Raw genomic sequence first — 9,619 nt, forward strand, 5'->3', positions numbered from 1 at the left:
TGAAGCTAAACTTTCTTTGCTCAATGAGCACCTTCCGCTGAAAGAAAATTGCTTTTCATCTCGTGTATAAAAGCATTTAACATTAATTTAAGACGGGTCTGCTCTTGGAGCAAGTGCAATTTACAGAATAAATTTCTCTTGTTGCTATAAATCTGTTCCCTCACAATTTTGCCATTTTAGCTTGCTCCATAGCAGCAAGTGAATATCAAACAGGAGCAGGAAATCATTGCATGACACTCAGGCAGAAAAAGAAATATTATTTAGAACAACAGCTTGATGTCAAGTAAAAGTCTACTTTTCACACAGAATAACCAAGTTATAACCCCAGCATTTTTTTTCCAACATTGTTTCACACGCCATATTTAACATAAGACTATTTCATATAATGGACAAATAATTTTGAGTTGGCAATTCAATACTGTCTCTAGGTTTGTCATATACTGATTCACATAAAAATACACCTTTTCATTAAGAAATGATATTTCAGTTTGAAATCGCATGCTGGAGTCAGACTGAAATGCTTACAATCTAGAACAGTATTCTAGAAATACTCATCATCTTAAAATTTCTGTATGAATTGTTTTTTAAATGGACAACAGCACTTAGAGAAAGCACACAAACTGAAACAATCTGGAATGGAGACCTGAGAGACTGGAAGAGAGAACATGTTCTAGCCATAGACGTTGCAAAAGAGTGGCAAAAGCCACTGAAGTTACACGAACCTTTCAGTAGAGGAAGAGTATGGTCACATTTTGAATCATCCTAACATATTAACTGCTGTGGCATTGGTGGTCCATTGTAACCAAGTGATAGGTGGACTTGAGAGTAATTTGACATCAGTAAGTGCTAATCCCTCATCTACTCAAACTCAAAGGGAATCGGGGATGTCTAAGAGAACAAGATGACAGCCAGTACAAGAAATAGCCACACTACAGAGATGAAGCTTAATAAAAACAAAGGACTGATAGGAATTAATAATAGCAGACTGAAAACCAGGGATTTTTAATACCATGAACTGCTTACATTAATGATGGCTAACCATATAAATAATATGCAATAAAATAATATGCTATATTATTATATATCACTATACTTCTGACTATCTTTAGTTACAATCTCCATCCTAAAATTAAATTCATAAATATTCTCTGAAGCCAACCTTCCAATTTTCATCTCAAACCAAAGATGACATTAAGATACCTAGCACCTATACATTTCAGGCAAGGAACTATTTAACCAGTACAAGAAATCACTTCTCAAATCTTAAACTAGAGATTGTATGATTACCCAAAACCAGGTATCAGTTTTCAAAGAGGAACAGAAATTAAAACAGTTTCATACACAAAGGAAGGGGTGGTTTTTTAAGCAATTACTTCAGCAGACAAAAAGGAATGACCATTTGCTGTTTTGTTATTTAAAAAGGAAGAATAGAATTCTTAACTTTTATAATCCATAATATATGTTGCCTTGTATAAAACCAGAGATGCTCAAAACTATTATCTAAAAAATAAAAAAAACACAAAACCAAACCAAACAAAAAAAACCCCAAAACATAATCCAACTCAGGATTTCATCTCCATCACTTAATTTTCCACAGGTTACCTGCTAACCCCGATTTTTTTTCCTTTACTTTTTTGTATTACTGTACTATCCAGATATTTATCTAATTTTATGTCTATTAAGAGGAACGGCTTTTCACGGCTTGCACTTCAGGTTCAAGATTTTCCTTATAACTAATTTGGATTGAAAAAAAATGTGGCACTACAATGTTATACGTGTCCAAAAAGCATGCACAGCCTTGGTACAGACAATAATTTGGACGCTTAAAACAAAACGTGAGGTTTTCAATCTCAGTGAAGAATTTACTTTGAACAATCAGACACAATAAAGTTTGTCCAAACTTTACTATCAAAAAAATACCAGGTTTACTTAAAATTCCAAGTCATGAGATGGAGAAATAAGAGCTTGGATATACTGGAATTTTATATACAAGATTTGGTCCTTGCCTTGTATGTAAACCTAGTGATAACTTCATGGAAATACTTTATTAAAAGTCTTCATTATTTAGCTTTGAGATAAGATTTTCATTGAAGCAACCTGCAATATTTTCCCAGTTTCTTCTAGAATGGTATAGATTTTTTTCATCCTATAAAGAATCATGAACATTTTTTTCAATGAATGTTTCCAACAGATGTTTGGGGAAAAAATCGGAACTACACTGGTTATTTAACACTGCTGGTTATTTCATTATAAAGCATTGCACTGGGGGAAGGGAGCAGAAAATCTTTTTAGCCATTATTTTTATACTGATAAAATAGTGTTTTACATTTAGACTCCATAGAAACATGAAATAAGATAATTCAGTTTACGCTTCCTCCATGCACTCATCCATTTCTTGTTTTCTTTTATCCTCTTACACAGGGTGTTGTCTTAGATATGGCATTTTTGGTACTTTACCCAGATATTTTTCCTGAAAATACTGCATTGTCATAATCAAATCCATTTTTCCGCTGATTCTTCAAACATATTTCTCAAGGGCATTTACTACTTTACTTACACTGAAAGGTTATGCAGAATCTATGCAGTAATTTAAATAGATTAGGTTTCCTCAATGCAGATTCGATACAGTGGCATTGCAAGCCAAAGGTTTTGCCACAGCAAGGTTAATACCGCCTGGATAGCGATTTTACTCAACAGTAAAACAGGAGCAGAAGATTCCTACCATGATCTTTCATCCACCTCAAGACAGATTTTTATCAAAAATCAGTTTCTCAGTTTGTCTACCTTTTGACAAAGCTAATGGAAAACAAGCTCTGCAGTACAATCTGGGAATGAACCAATTTGTAAGCAGCAGGGTACGCTGTAACTGAACAAAGCTAACAGCCATAAAATCAATACCTTTACTGAATAGGAACAATCATGACAGATTTAAAAGTTCAAATCTTTTAAATTAAAGGTCCTACAGACCAGGGCCAAAAGCTAGCCAGATACTTCTTTCCTACAAATAGTTTATTTTTGATGGTTTGTTGTTTTCCTTGCTACAATTCCATGAATCTGAGCCTAGTCACACCGTGGAAAGCCTTTTTAAGTGGGCATGAAAAACAGCATCATCTTCAGCAACTAGACTGACAGTTGATGATTTCCCGAGAAAAACCTCTTAACGTACATTTCCTATCTTCTGTACGTATTTTAACAAACAGCGACCTTATTATGTTATTTCTTGAACTTCCGACACGCCGTACAAATCACAGCTTTCAGAGTCCAGATTCCCCAGGCAATCTGACTTCCTGAACACACACCGCAACAGAATCCGTCATTACATTACCATCACTGCGGATCATGTAACTCATTTTACTTTCAGATAAAGAATGCCCAGCTCCTCCTGGAATAGCGAGATAGTAGCATTTTTACATTACCTATTTAATATAATGGCTGCCTCTGATGTAGACTACTGTGTAAAGGGAACTATGGCTGATCTTTGATTGAGACGTTATAGCCCAATTGTTAATATATGAATATGCAATTTACAGTTCACAGGAAGAAAGATTCTTGTATGAAGTGTCTTTCCAAAACTTAATTTTAGCTTAAAAAAAAAAAAAAAGTAGTAAAAATCACATTTTGTTAATTGAGCACTTGTTTTTAAACCCTGAGTTGACATTAACATGAACTAATCAAGGAAAATGTGGGTCTACTGCAGAAATGAGGCAGGTTATCTAGCAGCAAAGGACACAGAAAAGTCTACATCTATCTTCATCCCTGTTGGCAAGTTTTGTTCTCAGTCTTCCCAGGTCTACATGAGTACTAGAGAACTACCTGTGGTAGAGGAAAATTAAATTAGGGGCCCCACAGTTAGATAAATTGGATACAGAAAGTCTATTGAATTGAATAGTATGCACCCAACAAGGGTGGAGGTAGCTAGGTGGTGACATTGTGAGGCCACTCTAACATCTTTACAAAGTGATCAAGATAAGCCCCCGACAGCTGGGAAAAGGCAACGTCGTGACCATCTTCCAGCAGTGCAAGAACCAATGTTCGGGGAGCCAGAGGCTCAAAGGGTTGCAGAAAGCAGTTTGATGTCTAACTGGTAAGCTATTACTGGTGAATTTCTATGGGGTTAATACCAGCTCTGATACTGTTTAATGTCCTTGTTAATGACCAGGAAAATGGGATGGAATGCAACTTCAGGAAGTCTGTGAATGGCTTTCCCTAAATTGGGATAGATTGGTATGTTATACAGTAGAGTTACTGTTCAAAGCAGTCTCAGCAGGCTGGAGAAACCAGCTGACAGAAACCTCAGGAAATTCAAAGGTAAGAAAAAACTTGCGCCTGGAACAAAACAACCACCACACTACAGAAGGTGATTATTCCCCTCTATTCAGACCACATCTGTCATATTGTGCCCAGTTTGGGGCTCTGCAGTAGAAGGATAGACTTTGGCAACTTGGAGCAAATTAAACAGAAAACCATTAAGGTGGCTAGAGGAAAAGATGCATGAGGAGACGCCGAGACAGCTGTGTTTGTTCAGTCTTAAGCCTAGACAGGAACTTAACTGCCATTCTCAACTAATCAGTAGGTCATTACAGAGAATACAGAATCAGAATCTTCTCAAAAGCACACAAGAGAAGGATGAGAGGTAACTGTCAGAAGTTGCATGAAAGGAGCTTTCAATCGGATAAGAAAAAGTTGCACCAAGAGAGCAGTTAAATACTGGGACAGGCCAACCAGAGGAGCTGTGCAATCTCCATCATTGGAGACTTGAAAATTCAGATGGACAAGGCCCTGAGCAACCTGACCTAACTTGGAGGACGGCCCCTTCTGAGCCCCGGACAGGAGCAGATGAACTCCAAGAACTCCCACCCTGACTAAGTCATTCTATGGTTCTAGAAGAAATAAAACTCCTTTCAGAAGGTCCCACTGATTTGCAGACATCAGTACCTTATTTATGGCAATAACTGCCTTAGCACTTCATTTTATTGGAATGTTCTTCCCAAAAATAACATCATGCATTTCACACTTTAAGTGTCAACCAGCCTCTCCTTCTGTAGCCTATAAATAAAGACCTTAAACACTAGTAGTAGTTCTAATGCTCAATGTCTAAAAGAGGTTTAAATAAACTACATAGTATTTATATCGCTGACCTGTACTACAAAATAAATGTCTGAATATTTAAAATAGCATTTTACTACGCTATTTTAGACCGTTATGATTACCAGAGTAACTCAATGAATTTGACTGTGAAAGAGAAACAAAACATTACAGTTCTCAACTATGGATGGAACACCGGAGAGCAAAACAAAAACCACTGAACTCAAGGATTTGGTAAGCAGAGATCCAAAAGAAAGCAGACCCCTCAGTATCATCCTTTCTAGAGCAAACCAACCAAGTTTTCAGTCTTCACCAATTTGTAGGTCTTCCGATACCTCTCATTATTCTTTCTGCTATTAAGAAAACCAAGCATAGTGATTCAAGACAGAGAAATTTGAGTGCATTACTGTGATCAAGACACTGTTCAGACTAAAGCGGAAGGATTACTCCAAACACCTTATACGCAATACTTATATAGTCCTAATTTTGTCCCCTCACCACCACCCCTTTTTTTTTTTCCCCTAAGAACCTAGCAGATGCATAGACGGGAATCAAAATCAGTACTCCCACTGGAGTAAGGCAGAAAAAGTAAAATGTGGTTTTAAAAAATGCAAGTGACAAATTGTTTTCCATGTGCAGGAAAAGAAAGAAGAAAAAAGCTTTAAGAATAAATTTTGGTCAAACATTAAAAGAAATGCATTACAACTGTAGCTATGCTCCAGAACAGTTAACAAAGGAGTTGCTAGAATCCCCTTTCATTTGAGATTCTTTTTCAGAAAAGATGAAACAAATCCCTATCAAGGTTGATCAGGGTATTACTCACCTCCTTCCCCCAAGAGAAGACTGGTTTGATCAGTCCAGCTTTCCTGTATGCCAAAGCTCTTCACATCTTTCTCTTCCTTCTTCTGTCCTCATCCAAAGCTTTCCCTTTTCATGTCTACTGTGCTACTTGCTGCAACTGCCCCACTCTCACCTCCTCTCTCCGTCCCTCCTCCAGGTTTTCTTGCCCCGGCAATCACCCTTACTTCACTCACTCCATAGCCCTTGGTTAACATGACTGACTCCTCAAATCCCCTCATCCCAGACAGGTGCCATTCTCAATCCTCCAGGTGAGACCACCTCTCCCCATAACCAAGCCCAGTACGAACTCCTGGTCCTCACCAGTGTCACTGCTTCTTGATCTCACCCCTCTCCGTCTCATCACACATTACCCCTACTACCAACGAGCAGCAAGATAAGCTGCATGCACCTATACTGCGGTTCTGAACCGGCCCCGAATTAAGCCATGCAGGGCAGCAGGCCTTGGGGGCACAGATCACAAAGACACCTGCACCTCACTTCCCCAGAGAAGACGTTCGCTAGAGAGACGCCTCTCCCCGATTTAGAAACGCGGGACAAGAAAAGGCCCATTTCAAAAAATAGTATTCTTTTTCTGTATGCTTCAAATACTCACCTGATTTATGGCCTGCCAGAAAAAGAACTATAAGAACTGACAACGACTAGCCTGTGTTTTCAGACAGAAGTAGTTCATAGGGCACAGAATATATTCATCGTTAAGTTCACAAGCAAGCCATGGAAGAATTCAAAACTGAACAACCTTATACTAGCCTTATAAATGGCAGTTTCTTTGGTGCAGCAGTCTATGTTCACTGAACATTGCAGAAGAAAGGTCTCAGCGTACCTTCTTATGACACTGAGATACTGAAAAGTGGACAACTTTGTTTAAAAAAAGAAAAAAAATCTGCATCTCAAATTAAAAACCCTAGCTTCATCACCATAACCTTGTGCAACTAAATACCTCAGTACTTGCAAATAACGTGCCTGGTAAGTCAGCACAGATGCACCTTGCTCACCTAGGAGGCTACCTTCCACTAAACTAAACTCAACTCAGTTTTTAATTTGAACCACAGTGCCCAATAAACACCCTGTTCTCCTTTCTACCACCTAACCAACCAGCCCCGTGAATACCTCAAAAGTGGAGAGCATCCTACTTAAGTGATTTAATCTCCAAGCAATGATGCTAGATGACACTTACTAAACATTACAGATGTTCTTATGACTATGACAAGGATTCTTCCTAAAGACGATTAGCATTTTCTAAAACCATTATAAAATTAGAAGAAAAACAACTGGAGAAGTTTCAAGTCACTGAAACAAAAAGTTTACCAATGTTTTTATAGGCAACTACAAAACCAAAGAAGTATCCCTCATATTAGTAATCCTAATACTCTGAAAAGGTATGCTGTACCTAGCCCAAAGCTATTTTCTGTTCTTCACAAAAAGCAGCAAAGGCAAAGCAACACCTCCATTTTCTCAAATCAGTCTTGAAATGCTTTCTGTTCACCAAAATAAGCATACTGCTAAAAGCTTACATCTTGTGCCATATTTACTCTACTCCATCTTATCCTTCTTTAGAAAGCAATAAATGTGTTCTAAAGTGTATGCGAGAGTCAGCAATTTTCTCTACCTGAAAGACTTAAGACAAATAAGTTTCCTAACCTGGCACTTTACCACAGCAGCTTAGTAAACTGTTCTAATATTCATGCCAGTTCCTTATCTCTCATACACACATATATTTTCAATACATACACTTCACATTTTTAAGTTTTACATCAATTATATGCAAAAAATCACCTTTAAAAAACCCCAGGAAATATCAGAAATAAGAATAACTCATAATACTGAATTAACAAGTTGTAGAAATCTCTTAAGTAGAAAAAATTAGGCTAAATTCATGTTAAACAGAATCTTACAATTTTCAATAATTATTTCTGAGGCAACAAAAAGTGAAAAACTTCATGATAAAATTACCTACGGTCAGTCAGCAAAACAAAAAGACACAGCCTTTTGTGCAATAAGCCTTGCTTCTTGCATACTCTCCTCCCAACAAAGCGCATTCAGATGGATTCATGAATTTCTGGAGCCTCTTAACAAGTCTGTACTACAAAATACTTCAAATATAAACATACCTCTTGACAACCTTGTCCTCAATTCTGAGGGCTCCAGGATAAGGAAAAGATACAGGCCTTATTCATGCAATTTTAAACAGGTGAATTCTTAAGCAATCCAAGACCAGTCATGTAGTAAGCATGTAGTAAGCATGTAGTAAGCAATCTACCACCTTTAAAAATTACTCTAGCTACAAGTGCTTCCTTGTACAGGAAGATCTAATGAGCATTCCCATGTTGCGTAGTCAGTACAGACATTTATGATAATCTGTAAAACAAAGGAATACTAAATTTCCACTTACCCACCTATCTACAGTACAGCTCTATTCCCCTTTTTGAGTACAGGTTTCCACATACAAATTCCACCACAATTCAAGGAGAGGTTATCAACATCAAGTTAACCCAGTCTGGAAGCATTCAGCTTCCACTTCAATTATTGTTTATTTACATTTGCCTTTGAACACAGACAAAGATATCACCTGTATTAAAATATGAATTCAACTTTCCTGCCAAACTACTGCATTTACTCACTGAATAGCACGTTTTTCTTTCACTCTTCTCTTCTTTGATCCAAATTACTTTTTGGCAAGTCTAATCTAAGCTTATTTTGAATAACTGATTTCTTTCCCACACCGTTTAATCTCTAAATATCACTTTTAAAATGAGTGATTATTTTTTCACTCCTCCTATACCCTACTTATTGGTAATATCCTTCTTGAAGTGATTACTCACATAGTTATTTCAGAAGCCCTTCTTCCAAGGGAAAAGGCTTCAAGTCAGTCAAGACTTTAGCCTCTAACTTGAAGGAAGTCTTGATTCCACCTTACACATGCCAATTCCTCACTTCTTCCAGCAATTTTTATTAATACACTGCCCTCAAAGTACTAAGGCTTATCTTTCCAAAATCTAGTCCCTTAGGTATAAACCCACCTTTATACAGTCTTCTATTAAATACAGCTTAAATTAACCTACAATCATTCAGACCTGTGATAATTTTTCCTCTGAATATCAATCATACAGTGCTATTTAACAACAAACAGTAAAAAATTTCACATTTCCCAAAGTCTGAAGTTTGGCTTCATCGGTTAATGATCTTGGATAAAAAGGTAGTAAAGGTGATTTGATCTAAAAAAAAATCTACCACTGTTTCATGGTAGCCATGCTTGATTTAAAAAGAAAATCCCTTTTCAGGATGTGGTAGAGGGATTCAGACAACTCTGTCCTGTAATGTATGTGCTACCATAATTCTAACAGAAGGGACAGGTTACTTTTACATTATTGAGGCTACAAGCAAAAGGCTTGAAGGTTCTCTTCTTAAAGGTCCTCTCCAAACCAGTAGGCAAAGAACAGCACAAGCAGAAATACAAAAGACAATGCTAAAATTCATTGCAAAATTATTTTGAGCCTCAGTGACCCACTTTTAACTTTGAACACCAACAGATGATTGCAGTAACTCATTTAATCTAGTTAATAATTAACAGTTGTGCATTCATTACATCTAATATTCTGTCCTAGAAAAAGGGATGATCTAGATGCACCACAAACCATCGAGCAGAAGCTGATTTTCTCACATCAGCTATTTTATG

The sequence above is a fragment of the Egretta garzetta genome, unplaced genomic scaffold (assembly GCF_000687185.1).
Source record: "Egretta garzetta isolate BGI_Z169 unplaced genomic scaffold, ASM68718v1 scaffold11, whole genome shotgun sequence".
NCBI lineage: Eukaryota > Metazoa > Chordata > Aves > Pelecaniformes > Ardeidae > Egretta > Egretta garzetta.